The sequence below is a fragment of the Humulus lupulus genome, chromosome 9 (assembly GCF_963169125.1).
Source record: "Humulus lupulus chromosome 9, drHumLupu1.1, whole genome shotgun sequence".
Taxonomy (NCBI): Eukaryota; Viridiplantae; Streptophyta; class Magnoliopsida; order Rosales; family Cannabaceae; genus Humulus; species Humulus lupulus.
The window spans coordinates 122,666,803-122,684,872 of NC_084801.1; positions in this window are offsets into that span (position 1 = coordinate 122,666,803).

An 18,070-nucleotide genomic window follows, 5' to 3' on the forward strand; every position below is an offset into this window, starting at 1 on the left:
CAACGCTGGGGCGCCATCAGCAGACCAGAAACTTTTCTGGTCTTCTCCCCTACGATTTCCCTTGAAAAAAAAACCTCCAAATCAACCCCAAACATCATCAAAACATCAAACTCAACCCCCAAACCTCATCTACACCACACCCTCATCAAAACCCTAGCAATCTTACACAAGAACTTCCATGAATTCTCACAACTAACATCTCAAATTCCCAACTGAAAACTAACTTGTAAAATAGGGTAAAGCTTAAGTTCTTGGATGAAACCTTACCTCAAGTTGGATTTGAGTCCTCTTCAATGATTGAACCAAAGTCCTAAGCCCCCACCTTTGATCTCCTAGCATGATACCTCAAGTTGGCTCTCAAAAATTGAAAGGAAGATGGAGGGAAGAACATGTACGGGAGGGAGAGAAAGAGATGAGGTTGATGCTCTGTTTTACACTTTTCCACAGCCTTCCAAACTAAATGAGCTAATATAAATCCTTAAGGTCAAAAGACCATAATGCCCCTAGGCCAAATTAAAGCTTCTAAACACTCCCAAGGGTAAAACCGTCATTTCCCGTCTATCTCATTAATTATAATTAACACCCTCCATTTCCCGTTATTCTCAAAATTATCAAGTACTAACAAATCATATCCCATTACCCTTTAATCCCCGGTAATGTTCTAATCATCAAAATGACCCCGAGACTCACCCCGAGCCTCGAACTTAATCCCGCTATGACTAGACCGAAAACTTGCATTCCCATGATCGTCTCATGTCGAATGGCTCGAACCAATCCACATATAATGTGGTAAAATTATAATTCACCCATATGCATAAAATTACACAACCACGCCCCCAACGGCCAAATTACCAAAATGCCCTTGCATTTAAAATATGAGCCCATATGCATGCATTCACCATCATATAATAATATAATTCACATAAACATGCATATAATCATTAAATACCATAATAAATCAATTATGCCCCTCCCGGCCTCCTAATCAAGGTCCTAAACCTTATTAGGAAATTTGGGGCATTACAGACATGCAGCGTACCAAGGCGGCTACCTTGGAAGAGTTCATCAGGAGGGCCCAAGGATTTATCAATTTGGAAGAGGCCTAGATCCAGGCTTTCGGGTGGCCCCCGGCACCACAGCCCAGCGCTCAATCGTTCCCGGGGTACGGGGTGCAGTTCCCGGCACAGTCCTATGTCGCGCCCCCGATCGCCCCGGGACCGGCCGTTACGCCCGGAATCACCTACACCCCTACGGTGTACGGTCCTGTCGCTTCGGGATATGCCCCGACCCAATCCACCCACTTCTCCGGATTTGGGGCCGCGCTAGCAGGGCACAGCGTCGCCCCTGTCGGGGCCCAACAGTCACAGGCGGGAGTGACAGAAGCAAGCGTGACCCCTTCCCGGGGGAAGCAATCTGGCAAAGGCCAGAACCAGCCCGAGCCGGTCAAGAACGGAAAAAGGGGCTACGAGCCCCAATATTCAGAATACACCAATCTGGTGGACACCAAGGAGAACATCTACATGGCCACAGAAATGGCGATTCACTACCGGAAGCCTAGCCCCATGTTCAAGGGGGGAAGGAATCCGAGAGATACCAGCAAGAGGTGCGCCTATCATAAGGACGTAGGCCACACCACCGAAGAATGTCGGCAGCTCAAGGACGAGATCGAAAATCTCATCAAGCTGGGGCATCTCCACCAATGGGTCAGGATGCTCGTGGGAGTCCCGGGCCTGACAGCAGGCCCCGGACAACCCACGATCCCGGGAGCCCCCAGGGCATACCAGCCTCAGGGAGGGTATGCGCAGGGATCGACGGCGCAGGCCCCTCAGGGGGCCCCCGTCGTGCAAGCTCCCGGCCCTGGAATGCCTTACCCATCCGGGGTCGCACCCCCTCGAGTGGATGGGCATGTGGCCACCATCTCGGGCGGACCTCACCTGGGAGGACCACCCAGGAACGACCAAAAGCGCTACCTGAGCGAACTGGACCATGATCAAGAAGTATGCGCCCTTGTCCAGGCACTGGCTCAGCGCCCGAAGTTGATGAACCTCCCCATCACCTTCATGGAGGACGACGCCCGCAATGTCCACTTCCCACACCATGACCCGCTGGTCATAGATGCACAAATTGCCAACAAGTTGGTATCCCACGTGTTGGTGGATGACGGGAGCTCCGTCAACCTTTTGTTCAAGCCCGCCTTCACCGCCATTGGCTTGACCGAAGCGGATCTGGCATCTTGCCCAACCCAGATTTACGGCTTCAACGGAGACACTCTACTCCCCATGGGGAAGATCCAATTGCCCATTACGTTAGGAAGTGAGCTGCAGCACTCGTTCAAATTCTGCACCTTTGTAGTGGTGGACTGCCCCACCGCTTACAACGTCATTTTCGGTCGGCCCGCATTAGTAGAATTCGAGGCCATCACCTCTATCCGCCAGCTTTGTATGAAGTTCCCCTGCGACAACGGAGGGGTGGGCACTGTCCAGGGAGATCAGAAGAGTGCCCGGAAGTGTTACCATGTGTCAGCCCGGCCAATATATATGGTCCGGGATGAGCCTGTTGAGGACTTCGTCGACCCGATTCCTCCCCCACCTGCTGAGAGGGTAGTCCGGGAAGAAGATGACTTGGACCCGAGGATATGGGACGACCACGTCCTAGAACCAATGGACGAGATAGAGGAGGTGTGCATCAACGACATCGATCCGACCCGGGTCATCCAAGTCGGGAAAAATCTGCCGGTGGATGTTCGGGCCGCCATCATCGCCCAAGTTAAGGGGAATCAGAATATCCTAGCCTGGTCTCACTCGGACATGACGGGGATCGACCGCAACATCATCTGCCACGCGTTGAGTATTGACCCAAACGCGACCCCGGTCCGCTAGAAATGCAGGCCTTTGGGGACGGAGAGGGCTGAGGCCCTTAAGCTGGAAGTTGAAAAGCTGTCTTCAATCAAATTCATACGTGAAGCTGTGCACCCCGTGTGGCTGGACAATCCCATCTTGGTGCCGAAACCAAATGGGACATGGAGAACATGCATCGACTTCATGGATCTCAACAAAGCCTGTCCGAAGGACTATTTCCCGCTGCCCCGGATCGACCAAATGGTGGATGCTACGTCCGGGTACGAGATCTTAAGCTTCATGGATGCTTACTCCGACTACAATCAGATCTCTATGCATGTGGCAGATCAGGAACACACCAGTTTCCAGACCGATAAGGGGATATACTGCTACATAGTCATGCCCTTCGGACTGAAAAACACTGGGGCAACCTATCAAAGGCTTGTCAATTGAATGTTTCGGGCCCAGCTAGGGCGAAACATGGAAGTCTACATCGATGACATGCTGGTCAAGTCCAAGACGTCCGAGAAGCATGCGGACGACCTGGCTGAAGCTTTTGCAGTCATTCGGAAGTACGGGAAGAAGCTGAATCCCAAGAAGTGCACTTTTGGCGTGGCCTCCGGCAAGTTCCTGGGCTTTAGTGAGCTTCCAAGGAATAGAGGCCAATCCGGATAAGATCAAGGCACTGATTGATATGCCCTCTCCCCGGAAGCACAAGGACGTGCAGAGCCTGACCGGGCGGATAGCCGCCTTGAGCCATTTCGTCTCCAAGGTCGCGGATAAGTGCATCCCGTTCTTTAACGTCCTTCGGGGAAGCCAGTGGTACGAATGGTCGGTCGAGTGTGAAGAAGCCTTTCGGAGACTGAAAGAACACCTGGCCCAAGCTCTGATCCTGGCAAAACTGGTGGATGGGGAACCTCTGTACCTATATCTGGCAGTGACCGAGCATGCGATCAGCGCCTTGGTACGAGAGGAGGAAAGGACGCAACTCCCGATGTACTACGTAAGTAAGCGATTGTTGGATGCTGAGTCTCGATATCCATTAATCGAAAAGCTGACCTTTTTTCTGCTGATGGCATCCCGGAAGCTCCGACCTTACTTCCAGGCCCACGCCATAAAGGTCCTGACCAACCACCCCTTGTGGCAAGTGTTACAGAAGCCCGAGTCATCGGGAAGACTCCTGAAGTGGGCCATGGAACTAAGTCAGTTCGATATATCCTACGTCCCTGGAGTGTCCATCAAGGGGCAAGCCCTAACCGATTTCATTGTTGAATGTTCCGGAGTATCTCAGGAAGACAATGATCCCGAGGTCCCCGCGGCGCCCGTCTGGAAGGTCTTCGTGGACGGGGCCTCGAATGAGAACAGGGTCGGGGCCGGGATCATCTTGGTGTCACCGTAGGGACACCAGTTACAAAATGCCCTTCGTTTCCAGTTCAAGGCATCGAATAACGAAGCGGAGCACGAAGCTGTCCTAGCCGGGCTGCGTTTGGCCCAGGAGGTAGAGGCAGCGAACTTGGAAATCTACAGCGATTCCCAACTGGTTGTCAGGCAAATCTGTAGGAAAAACTAATTGCAGGATCTTTATTTATTTTCATGCAATTTACATATTATCAACACAAACATGCAAATTCCTAGAACATGCTCCTATGAAATTGATACAAATACAAAGTAAAGTAAAAACTTACATTACGCAGCGGAACTGGAACAACTCCATCCTTCAATCTCTCTAACCCTTGATTCCATTCTGTAGCAGAGTATTATCAAGAGATTGAACAAGATCAGCAACACAGTCTTCCTCACCAAGCCTTTGATCAACCTAGAACTAGTGTGGGCTGGCTCTCAACACATGAGATAGAGATCTAGAAAAGAAGAAGAGATTGTGGCTAAGAAAGGATTAGAGTGTCTAGGTTTTCACTTACCCAAATCAACTGAGACTGACTTGCTACTAAAAACCCTAGATATCATATTCCTTATATAGGCAACTTAATGAGATTTATTTAAATTTAAATTAATTAAAAATAATAAACAAAACTAAAAGCCTTGGGCTGCCATAAATGAACTTGGGCCCAATCTCTTTATTTTGAATTTAAATCCCAACTGGGCCTAAATTCAAAACCTTTTATTTATTTATTTTTTAATTAATTAATTAAATCCTTATTCAAATTAACTAATTATAATTTGAAGCTTGATTTAATATTATTTATTTATATTGATACCAATTTATCAATATTAATAAATTTACCCAAATATTCTCTTTTATTCTCTAAATCTCATATCTCTGTAAATTTTCCAAAATTGACCTAGTCAACTTTAAAAATCCTAATTGATAATTAAATCAATTAATTGAGACATTCTATATGATTTACTCAAAGGTGATGCGGGGACCATGGATCTATGAAATCAAGCTCCAACAAGTTACCGTGAATTTATTTACGAATAATTTCACTACCTTATTAATTCCTCGTGACTCCACTATAGACTCGGAATTGAACTCTTGAATTCATAGAACGTATTTTCAAAACCATAAATACGTTATCCATTGTTATAACCATTACAATCAGTCAATCCTCTATCGATGACTTACTAACGAGCTGGGTGCAAATTACCGTTTTACCCCTCATCAGTATTTTATCCTTAACTCCCACTAAGTTCCTTATAAATGATATTTCCGTGAACTTAATCACAGAAATGAGATCTCAATCATTTAACCTTTTGAACAAAGCAATTAAGGAAATCATCTTTTCACTTCTCATACAGAAGTTATAGATTTCGTATCTATGAATAATACTCCCACTCAATTACACTAATAAATCTCCAAGATGTAAGTATGGGCTAGACCGTAGGGTAAGCTGGTAACGAACAAGTCAAAAGATTTAAATAATATAATTAGCAGAATATTATCACTCAGAATTAAGATCGGCTTAATATATGGTCAACGTTGTGACATTGATTAGATTTGATAACAACGATACTTATTTATCAATCAATAATCAATATCGGTCCTAGTCCGATGTAACTAAATACATTCGATCTTATCTACTTGGTCGATGCCTTGGACAAGACATCACACCCTGAATGTGTAAGTAGATCATATCGTAGATTGCCTAATCAGTGAAAATCCAATGCACTGATCTAATCTTAGGACTCGTTCTTTTGAACATATAATTACAACTATAATCCACTGTGACCTAGTCACTATAATTGTAACTATCCATATGTTCGGGATTTTATAAATGTTTGTATTATTTCAATAATCATGTAATAAAACAAGCAAGCAACACGGTTGTCAAACTAAATGATTTATACTACTTTTATTGATAATATGAAATCATGCTACATGTCCGACATGCTTTTATAAGGGCATAAAACCCAACAAACTCCCACTTGCCCTTTTAAAACAAATGGGACATGTTTCTCAAAACCATGCATTCTACATGCTTCACAATTATGTTTTCTGCTTATATCTTTGTAAAGGGATATGAAAGATTGCCTTACAATGCTATCATCATCACCTTCACTTCACACCTTCGCCACACATCCTCGATAATGTGGTACTTTCTCTCTATATGCTTTGCTCTTTTGTAGCTTCGAGGTTCTTTCGAATTCGCTATTGCCTCATTACTGTCACTAGAAAAAATGAGTGGTTTATCCATTTCTGGAATAACACCGAGATTCGTATAGAACTTCCTTAGCCAGACTATTTCCTTAGCCGCCATAGACGCAGCTATGTACTCAGCCTCCAAAGTGGATTCTAAAATGGCAGATAGCTTAACGCTTCTCCAAATCATAGCTCCACCCCCAAGAGTAAACACATTTTTCAGAAGTAGACTTCTTGTCATCAACATCAGTCTAAAATCTGAATATGTGTAGCCTAACAGGTACAAAGATCCACCTGGAAAGACTAACATATAGTCTCTAGTCCATCAAAGATACCGACTTCCATCTATTGTTTATTTCCAAGGTTTTACTGACACTTGCTCACCACTCCCACTGCATAGAAGATCTTCAATCACAACACACAACATAGCATGCATTAGACTTCTAATTTCAAATGCATAAGGAATTCATTACATCTTTTCTTTCTCTTGAGGAGTCTGTAGAGACTGCTGCTTAGAAAAATAAATTCCATGTCAAGACACTAAACATCCTTTCTCGGAATTTGTTACAGAGTAATGACCAAGCACCTCACTAAAGTAGGTCGCTTGAGTTAGAGCTAAAGTTCAGTTATTTATTTCCCTGATGTTTTGGATACCAAGAATACAACTTGCTACAACGAAATCTGGAATTTCGTTTCTAGCCAGTTCTTTATGTTTGATAATTTCTTGACATTGTTTCCAATGAATAAGATATCATCTACATAAAGGATTCAAAACACCACAATGTCTTTTTCCTTAATTTTTCAAACACAAGGGTCAACTACATTTTGTTCAAAAACTCAGGTCTTAATGTTTCCATTTAACCTTAAGTTCCAGGAGCGTGAAGCTTGTTTAAGTCCATAGATTGACTTACTCAGCTTTCCGAATTTCTTGTCCAACTACTTTAAATCCTTCTGATTGATACATGTTAATTGTCTCATCAAGATAGCCATTAAAAAATGCTTCTTTGATGTCCATTTTCCTTATCTTCTTAATCAAGAGTTGTGGCTATGGATAAGAGAATACTAAATGAATTTTAACATGGCTACCGGAGAAAAAGTTTTCTCTAAGTCAAATTTCTCTCTCTACCACGAGTCGAGCCTTTAATGTCTCGACCTTTCTATCAGCTCCTCTCTTCTTCTTATAGATCCTCTTGCACCCCATGGGCCTAAAGTCCAATGGCACATCTACAAGATCTTAGACAAATTAAGAGTACTTAGACTTTATTACCTGGTACTTGACTTTGAGTCAAAAATCCCTTTCAGACCTACCCATTGCCTATTTAAAGGCCAACGAATCATTGTTACTTGTGTCCCCAACCAACTTGTGGGTTTCAATATCCATATCATAGGTACCGGGTTCCGAGAAATCCTCCCACTATGACGAGGCATCGTAACTTTCTGACTTGGATTAGTGGTTTCTGAATGTACCTTATTATCATCGACTTGCGTCAGTAAGGATGGAACAATAGTTTATCATTTTTCCATCTAATACTAATTTTTTTTTTTTATGAGACTTGAAATTCATTATGTAGTCGTTATCCAGAAAAGTTGCATTTGTAGAGCCAAACACTTTCTTGTCTACTGGACTATAAAACAGACCACTCTGAGTACCTTTAGAATAGCCATCAAACAAGCAAACCCTCAGCTCACTGTTCTAGCTTTCTACCTTTTTCCTCATGACAAAAACATGACACCACCAAATTCCATAATGACGTAAACCAAGTTCACGACCATTTCATAATTCTAGTGGTGTCTTGGAGACAACTTTTGAGACGGCACAACATTTTAAAAAAAATATCACATGCGGTCTAGGTAGTATGTCTCCAGAAAAGATTTGGGTAAGAAGTTGGTAGAGTTTAATAGCTTATCATAGAACACACATTTTCATAAACGTGCAATTCACACCACTCAGCAACACTGTTTTGTTGCGGAGTCCTTGGGGCAGTTGTTTTAAACAAATCTTCAAGTTCAATTAAATGATCTTGGTTCTGATTATCCAAATATCCTCCACCCCTATCAGATCGCAAGATCTTTAACGTTTTACCTAATTTGGTTTTAAAGCCATAGCAATGAATTCTTTGAACTTCTTAACAACTTCGCAGAATTCCTATGCTTTAGGTACTTACATGAGTCTCTAGAGCAATCGTCGATGAAGGTGACGAAATACTCATAACCACCCCTCGCTTGAACATTCATATGTCCCCAGACATTTGAACATACTAGCCCTAGTGGTTCTTTGGCCCTTTCTCCTATCACAGAGAATGGACGCTTTGTCATTCTGCCCTCGAGACTAGATTCACAAACAGGTAGGTCACCCTAGGTGAGTTCCCTCAAAGGCCCAGCCTTTGTTAGTCTTTGAATCCTATCATAACAAATATGACCAAAGCGAAAATGCCAAGGGTACATCATTTCTAACGTTATTGACCTTTTGTCGTTTAACAGTCCTAGAATTAGCTGTCTTAAACAACTCATTATTTATAACATAGGGTTCGTCTAGTTGCAATAGGTATAGCCTGTTTTTCATACATCCACCCCACAATTCACATCCATTTAAAGAAATAGGATTTTATTACTTGTGAAAGTAACTACAAATTGTTGTTGATGTAATAAGAAAAACTTAAATTAAAATTTCCATTGAAAATCGGAATAAAATAAACATTGTCTTAAAACAATATATTTATTTCCAAAATTCATTCAAGCTTATCCTTTTGCCTTGTTTGATACGAACAACCCTTGATGGATACCAAGCCGTGGCTTTTTATCCTTCATGGCTTTCCCAATGCTAAAAGTGTAAAAAAGGTACATACATGTGTTAGTAGATTGTGATTCAGCGATCCAAATTCGAAGTATCATCCTCTAAAATCACATGCATCCAAGACAAATTTAATTATTTTGGGTTCCATATGCCTTGAGTTCCGGGCAATCTTGTTCCAATTCCCAGTCTCCTTGCAATTGGAAACACTACCATTTTTGTGTACTTATAATCAGGCCTTGCTCCAAGATACTTTGCAGCATTTGATGCCTTGCCAGTTGACTTCTTGTTCTTTTTGTATGAATTTCTTTCTCTCTTGCTCTTCGAAGAATAAGCTCAAAGCAGCTTCTCCTTGAGCTTGTTTAGTATTATTAGTATTCTTTCATTTGCTCGAACTACCATCAACAATCCTCTTTGAAGGATTCGGTGATCGTTGCATGGGAAAAATAGGAATATCTTTGATTATCACGAACTCGATGTTGTCTAAAATCAACACCATGCTGATGTTGGACAAACATTTCGTGAGGTTCTCACTATAGAGTAACATTTTAGAGATCAGAGAGAGTATGAGGTGGGAAGCCTAGAGCTTCTATTATCAACTAAGTAGAAATCAACGCATTGCTTGACAAACATTTATTCATTAAATATTTTAGAAATAGCATAACATACAAAATGTTTTGAGATAAGCAAAATACTAAAACACTTATCTTCTATTTCTTAGGTACTTTAGCTAGCCATGAACCCATGTGTCCCGGTAGGCGAGAGTCACAAATATTCACGTAGTTAAATAGAGAAACATCTCAATTAATAAAACGTCATAGACTTTTATTAACTACCTATTCCATCCGATCAAAGTAACGGAAACTCATGTGTCCCGGTAGGCGAGAGTCACAAATATTTCTTACTTTATGAGTTTGACCCACGGTTTCGATTATTATAGACTTAATTCCTATAGTCACCGTAGGGATGATTCTATAGAAAGTCCATCTATAACCATCTATCCTAAGAAATTTAACCATGTTAAGAAGTCCAGTGAACACCTTCCGTAGGGAGACGAAATCAAAGCGTCATGAGGCCCCACTGAACTCTAACCTTGTTAAATCAACGGTGGAGATCGAATTGAAAATTTTTAAAACTCATTATTAAATATTTTAGTATTTTATTCTTTTTGAAAAAAAATATCAACTTAGGCTTTCCAAATTATCAAAATAATCAATAAACCAACTAAGGTTCGCCAAATTATTAAAATAATCAACAAACCATAGTTTATAATTTTTCCATTAATTCTAAAATTACCATTGAAAATTAACCAAAAAATTAGAATTAATATGTTTCTAATCAATTATTAGGTCCAACTAAAAAGAATAACCTAATACAATTAAGTCCAACTTAGGTAAATGGGCCTTAACAATTCGAGCTTGCATGGGGGAGAGCTGGGTTCAGTATGTCGGACCCACTACTAAGGCTCCCTAACTTCCACACAAAGCCCAAAAAGACAGGAATTTGAACCTTTGTTTTATTAATTGTTATTCAATTGATTAGGCCCAATCTAGTAATGCAAAGCAAATGGGCCTTCACAAGTGGAACCACCCACAAGAGAGGAATTTAAACTTTACATGTTCAATTGGGCCAAAATAAAACCTAACATTTTATGAAAGTTTTATTTGAGTTTTCCCACATTTTTTTTAAACGCAAAAAATGGGTCATCATTATACTTATATTTAAAGCCCAAATACAAAAAATAACTTAATAATGATGCTTGATATGTTAATAATTGGATGGGCCTAACATGTTATTCTATAAGCATGTATTATTAAATTATGCAAATATACCACAACAATACACTATTTTGTAAAATACCATAATTAATTAACATATAATTCATCGGACAAAATTCAATATAATTAATTAAACAAGTTACAAAATATTAAATTAATTAAAATAGAATTTATCAAACAAAATTCAATTTCAAATAATTAATTTAACCATGTTAAGTTGTTAGGAATGATAAGATATTTTATTTTTAAATATTTTAACAAATTTTAAAATATCAAAATATCTTTCAACCAAATTTAAAATATCTAGTATTATCTGATAACCAATTATAAATATTTTAAACAATAAAAATATATTGAAAAATCAGATAACTAATTTTAATATTTTATTTATAACAAAATAAAAAAAATATCTTAAAATATCATGATTATCAACAAATTCAAAACATTTTAAAAAGAAAAAAATATCTGTAAAATTATCAGATAATCAATTTTAAATATTTTAAACCAAACTGCACAAAATATCCAATTTTAAAAAAAATATATATTTTTTTTTTTTGCGAAAAAATGTCTCGCGCGGGTTCCGGCACCGACGCCGTACGGACGTCCGTACGGATCCGTACGGCCGGGTCCCGTCGCGCGGCTCCATGCGTGCCCAGCACACACACTGCAAAAATCAGTCCAAAAAAAAATCTGTGCAGTTTTTAAATCCATAACAAGCCAAAACACAACCAAATTATTGCTAAATTTACATAAGAAAACATACATACATACACCAATAACATGTACCATCCAATTAACACCTAACATATCAATCAATTTCATACATGTTCATTCATGAAAATAAACTAGCAACCTGTGGCTCTGAGGCCAATTGTAGGAAAAACTAATTGCAGGATCTTTATTTATTTTCATGCAATTTACATATTATCAACACAAACATGCAAATTCCTAGAACATGCTCCTATGAAATTGATACAAATACAAAGTAAAGTAAAAACTTACATTACGCAGCGGAACTGGAACAACTCCATCCTTCAATCTCTCTAACCCTTGATTCCATTCTGTAGCAGAGTATTATCAAGAGATTGAACAAGATCAGCAACACAGTCTTCCTCACCAAGCCTTTGATCAACCTAGAACTAGTGTGGGCTGGCTCTCAACACATGAGATAGAGATCTAGAAAAGAAGAAGAGATTGTGGCTAAGAAAGGATTAGAGTGTCTAGGTTTTCACTTACCCAAATCAACTGAGACTGACTTGCTACTAAAAACCCTAGATATCATATTCCTTATATAGGCAACTTAATGAGATTTATTTAAATTTAAATTAATTAAAAATAATAAACAAAACTAAAAGCCTTGGGCTGCCATAAATGAACTTGGGCCCAATCTCTTTATTTTGAATTTAAATCCCAACTGGGCCTAAATTCAAAACCTTTTATTTATTTATTTTTTAATTAATTAATTAAATCCTTATTCAAATTAACTAATTATAATTTGAAGCTTGATTTAATATTATTTATTTATATTGATACCAATTTATCAATATTAATAAATTTACCCAAATATTCTCTTTTATTCTCTAAATCTCATATCTCTGTAAATTTTCCAAAATTGACCTAGTCAACTTTAAAAATCCTAATTGATAATTAAATCAATTAATTGAGACATTCTATATGATTTACTCAAAGGTGATGCGGGGACCATGGATCTATGAAATCAAGCTCCAACAAGTTACCGTGAATTTATTTACGAATAATTTCACTACCTTATTAATTCCTCGTGACTCCACTATAGACTCGGAATTGAACTCTTGAATTCATAGAACGTATTTTCAAAACCATAAATACGTTATCCATTGTTATAACCATTACAATCAGTCAATCCTCTATCGATGACTTACTAACGAGCTGGGTGCAAATTACCGTTTTACCCCTCATCAGTATTTTATCCTTAACTCCCACTAAGTTCCTTATAAATGATATTTCCGTGAACTTAATCACAGAAATGAGATCTCAATCATTTAACCTTTTGAACAAAGCAATTAAGGAAATCATCTTTTCACTTCTCATACAGAAGTTATAGATTTCGTATCTATGAATAATACTCCCACTCAATTACACTAATAAATCTCCAAGATGTAAGTATGGGCTAGACCGTAGGGTAAGCTGGTAACGAACAAGTCAAAAGATTTAAATAATATAATTAGCAGAATATTATCACTCAGAATTAAGATCGGCTTAATATATGGTCAACGTTGTGACATTGATTAGATTTGATAACAACGATACTTATTTATCAATCAATAATCAATATCGGTCCTAGTCCGATGTAACTAAATACATCCGATCTTATCTACTTGGTCGATGCCTTGGACAAGACATCACACCCTGAATGTGTAAGTAGATCATATCGTAGATTGCCTAATCAGTGAAAATCCAATGCACTGATCTAATCTTAGGACTCGTTCTTTTGAACATATAATTACAACTATAATCCACTGTGACCTAGTCACTATAATTGTAACTATCCATATGTTCGGGATTTTATAAATGTTTGTATTATTTCAATAATCATGTAATAAAACAAGCAAGCAACACGGTTTTCAAACTAAATGATTTATACTACTTTTATTGATAATATGAAATCATGCTACATGTCCGACATGCTTTTATAAGGGCATAAAATCCAACAAAATCTCGGGGGAATATCAAACTAAAGGAGAGAGAATGGCGGCTTATGTGACCCAGACGAGAGAGATGCTGCAGGCGTTCACAAAGCATTCCATCCGCCAGATCCCCAGAGAACAGAATGTCTTCGCGGATACACTAGCAAAGCTAGCCACCGACGCCGAAGCAGAACTTGCTGGGCTAGTCCCCGTCAACCACCTCCCTGTCAACCACCTCCCTGTCCCAAGCATCAGGGCCCCCGCGGTCCACACCGTCGATCACTCCACGTCTTGGATGGGACCGCTTATCCGATATCTGACAACCGGGGAGGTACCAACCGACAGGGCCGCAGCCAGGAAGCTTCAGTACCAAGTCCACTGGTATGTCATGATGGACGGAAAACTCTATCGTCGGGGGTTATCCATGCCTTACCTCAGGTGTGTGTCTGGGACAGAACTAAGTGCCATCATGCATGAAGTGCACGAAGGCTTTTGCGGAGATCATACAGCCGGGCCCAGTCTATCCAAGAAGATCCTGCGCCAAGGATACTTTTGGCCGACCATGAAAAGAGATTGTATCGATTAAGTCCGCAAGTGCGAACAGTGCCAGCGGTATGTGATGATCCCGCGGGCCCCCCCGACAGAAATGACCTTGATGACTTGCCCCTGGCCCTTCGCGGTGTGGGGGATCGATCTGGTGGGATCGCTCCCAACCGGGAAGGGAGGGGTGAAGTATGCCATCGTGGCCATGGAATACTACACCAAGTGGGTTGAGGCGGAGCCCATGAACACAATCACTTCAAAGAAGGCATTGGATTTCGTCATCAACAACATAGTGTGTCGATACGACCTCCCCTACAAAATTGTATCTGACAACGGGAAGCAGTTCGACAGCGCCCACTTCACGGAATTTTGCGAGAGGCACGACATCATCAAGAGCTTCTCCGCGGTCGCCAGGCCCCAGGCAAACGGGCAGGCAGAAGCCGTGAACAAAATCCTAAAAGGGACGCTGAAGAAAAAGCTCTAGGCCTGCAAGAGCAAATGGCTCGAGGAGCTGCCCTGCGTGCTGTGGGCTTACCGGACGACCGAGAGGACATCAACTGGCCACATTCCTTACTCCATGGTCTATGGATATGAAGCCGTCATCCCCATCGAGACGACCATCCCATCTCACCGAAGAGACACGTATGACCCCGCCCAGAACCACGCCTTGCTCCAAGAATCACTAGATCTCATCGAGGAGATCCGGGAGGAGTCGCAGGTGCAGCTGAAAATGTACCAAGGCAAGATCGCACGACACTTCAACTCCAAAGTCAAAAGCCAAAAGTTCGAAGCCGACAACTTAGTCTTGCGAAGAGTCTTCCTTGCTACTCAAGATCCGAGAGTGGGGGTTCTGGGCCCAAATTGGGAGGGGCCGTACGAGATCCAACATGAAGTGTGCCCCGGGACATACCGCTTAAAGCGGCTCGATGGCTCGGAAGTCCCGCGAGCCTGGAATGCAGAGCATCTCCGTAAATACTATCAATAGTCGGGAGAGAATGTTCCAATTTAGTATTTTCATTGTAAACAGTGTACACCTCAGGGCGACCCCCTTTGAATAATAAAAATGGCATGTACAAAACGTCATAAAGAAATATTGTAAAACAATGATAATCTTTCTCAAGTGACCCCAGACCAGTCTTCGCTCACTTGCGGGGGGTACCCCGGGTATAAGCAAATACCCGGCGGGGCGCAAGCTCAGGCTAGTCCCGGCTCGGACCAATGAGGTCCGGGTGATACAAACCCCGTGGTCCCACCCCGGACGAGCGATGTCCGGGGGTATAAATTAAAGGGACCAAGCCCAAGGCTGGTCCCACCCCGGACGAGCGATGTCCGGGGGTATAAATTAAAGAGGACCAAGCCTAAGGCCGGTCCCGCCCTGGACGAACGTTGTTCGGGGGGTATAAATTAAGGGACCAAGCCCAAGGCTGGTCCCACCCCGAACGAGCGATGTCCGGGGGTATAAATTAAAGAGGACCGAGCCTAAGGTCGGTCCCGCCCCAGACGAACATTGTCTGGGGGGTATAAATTAAAGGGACCAAGCCCAAGGCTGGTCCCACCCCGGACGAGCGATGTCCGGGGGTATAAATTAAAGAGGACTGAGCCTAAGGCCGGTCCCACCCTGGACGAACGTTGTCTGAGGGCATAAGTTAAAAGGACCGAGCCCAAGGCCGGTCCCACTCCGGACGAGCGATGTCCGGGGGTATAAATTAAAGAGGATCGAGCCTAAGACTGGTCCCGCCCCTGATGAATGTTGTCCAGGGGGTATAAATTAAAGGGACCAAGCCCAAGGCTGATCCCACCCCGGACGAGCGATGTCCGGGGGTATAAATTAAAGAGGACCGAGCCTAAGGCCGGTCCTGCCCGGGACGAACGTTGTCCGGGGGGTATAAATTAAAGGGACCAAGCCCAAGGCTGGTCCCACCCCGGACGAGCGATGTCCGGGGGTATAAATTAAAGAAGACCGAGCCTAAGGCTGGTCCCACCCCGGACGAACGTTGTCCGAGGGCATAAGTTAAAAGGACCGAGCCCAAGGCCGTTCCCACTCCAGACGAGCGAGGTCTGGGAGAGAAGCATCTGGTATGCCCCAGGGCAAAGCTGTGGCCTACAACTTGTAAAGGGAAAGCAAGGTTCCAAAAATAAACTCAGCCACGTTGGCCCTGGCCGTTGGAGCCGGGATTAAAAACTTGGCGGTTAGATCTGAAAACTTGACAAGCTAGTCAGTTGGTCTAGTCCAGGTCGTTGGAACCAGGACCAAACCCTCAGAATCAATCAGGCACAAAAATAAAGTGAAATTTCTACTCAGGGAATAAAAAAAAAAACTGTATATAGAAACCGGAGAAAGCAACATAGTGTTTTGGACGCGTACGCGTCCGAAAAAGTTAACAAAATTACAAAGAGAAAAGAGGTAGAGGAGACAAAGTGAGGATCCAGGCCTAGGCTTCATCCCCCAGGAGTTCCGCGTCTTCCTTCTCCTTGGCCTCGAATTCGGCCCGCTTCGATTCTGGATCGAGGAAGACCAGGAGGTTCATACTCTTGTCCTTGCACCAAGCCATGTAAATGGCCTCCTCGAAGATGACCTCCAGCAGGCCCTCCGCCTCCTCCTTCTCGTGACGAGATGCTTCTTGCGCCGCCTTCTCCTCACGAAGGGAATCGTCCGGTTCGCGGACCCGTGCCGTCAAGGCCTGGATCTCCTCCTTGTCCCGGACCGACTGAGCCGTGGCAGTTTCCAGGAGTGTCGCCCTCTCATCGGCCTCTTTTCCCTTCCGGGACAAGGCCTCTTCCAGTCCGGCCTTGACGCGGTCGAACTCCTCACAATCCGCCCGGGCCTAACCCATCTCCCTGCCAAGGGCCCCCTTGGCGGTCTCCCTCTGATTCACGGCCGCCTCCAGCTCCAACTTGGCCGTCTCCATCTTCATGGCCAGCTCGGCCACCAGATCGGCACTCCGATGGGACAACAGATCAACCTGGAGCCAAGAAAAGTTAGGAGAAATCCTTATTAACAAGTAAGAAGGGGAAAGAAAAAGACAAGTAAAACTTACCGCAGTGGCCTGGTGGCGGAGCGCTTGGGAGATGAATAGCACGTCCGGGTTGGCTATAGTGGCGTACCGCTTAAGTTGGAGGTTGGACATGGTGTTCCCCACCTGGTCCAACAGGTCCGCCGCCAGGGGGGCCGTGTCCTGCCTGAGCTTGGTGCGGAAGCCCGTTTCAGCGGCTGGCCGATCCATGATCGGCTGAGGGGCGCTGAACGCCGCCGGACGCTCCACAAATTCTACCTGACGGCGAATTGTCAGGGCCCTGTAGGTTTTGTCCCTCCAGCCTCGACCATTTTCCCAGGTTCGGTTGATCACCCAGGACTGCTCATCCCGCATAACGAACTGCCCCTCCTCGAGAAGAGTCGGACGTATGGGGAGAACGGGCGGGGCAGGGACCTTCTTCGCGGCGAGCCAACTCTCGCCGTGCGACTCGTCGGCCGAGCCAGCCCGCATCATCGGAGGCCTCTTCCCGATGTTGGCCTCCTCAGCGCCAGCATCCAGGCCTCTTTTTCCAGAGCTTTGGCTGGCCGCTACACCCGCCTCCAAGTCTATCACCGGGTGTTGGGCGGGGCCGGAGACTACAGCCGGCTCCACGGCTTGAATGGGGATCGTGGCAAGGGCTCCCCCACCAGGACGAAGTTCCGTCCCGGACCTTTCCTTGTTGAGGCTGGGCTCCGGGCCCGTCATCTCGTGGCCACCCTGTCCTTGAAGAGCTGCCTCATTTCGTTGGCGGGAGTAGACATGCTGAAGTCTCCTGCAAAAGCACAGAAAAGGGAATTAGTATGGCAAACCAAACAAAGAAAGAAAGCCAAGCACTCAGTACCT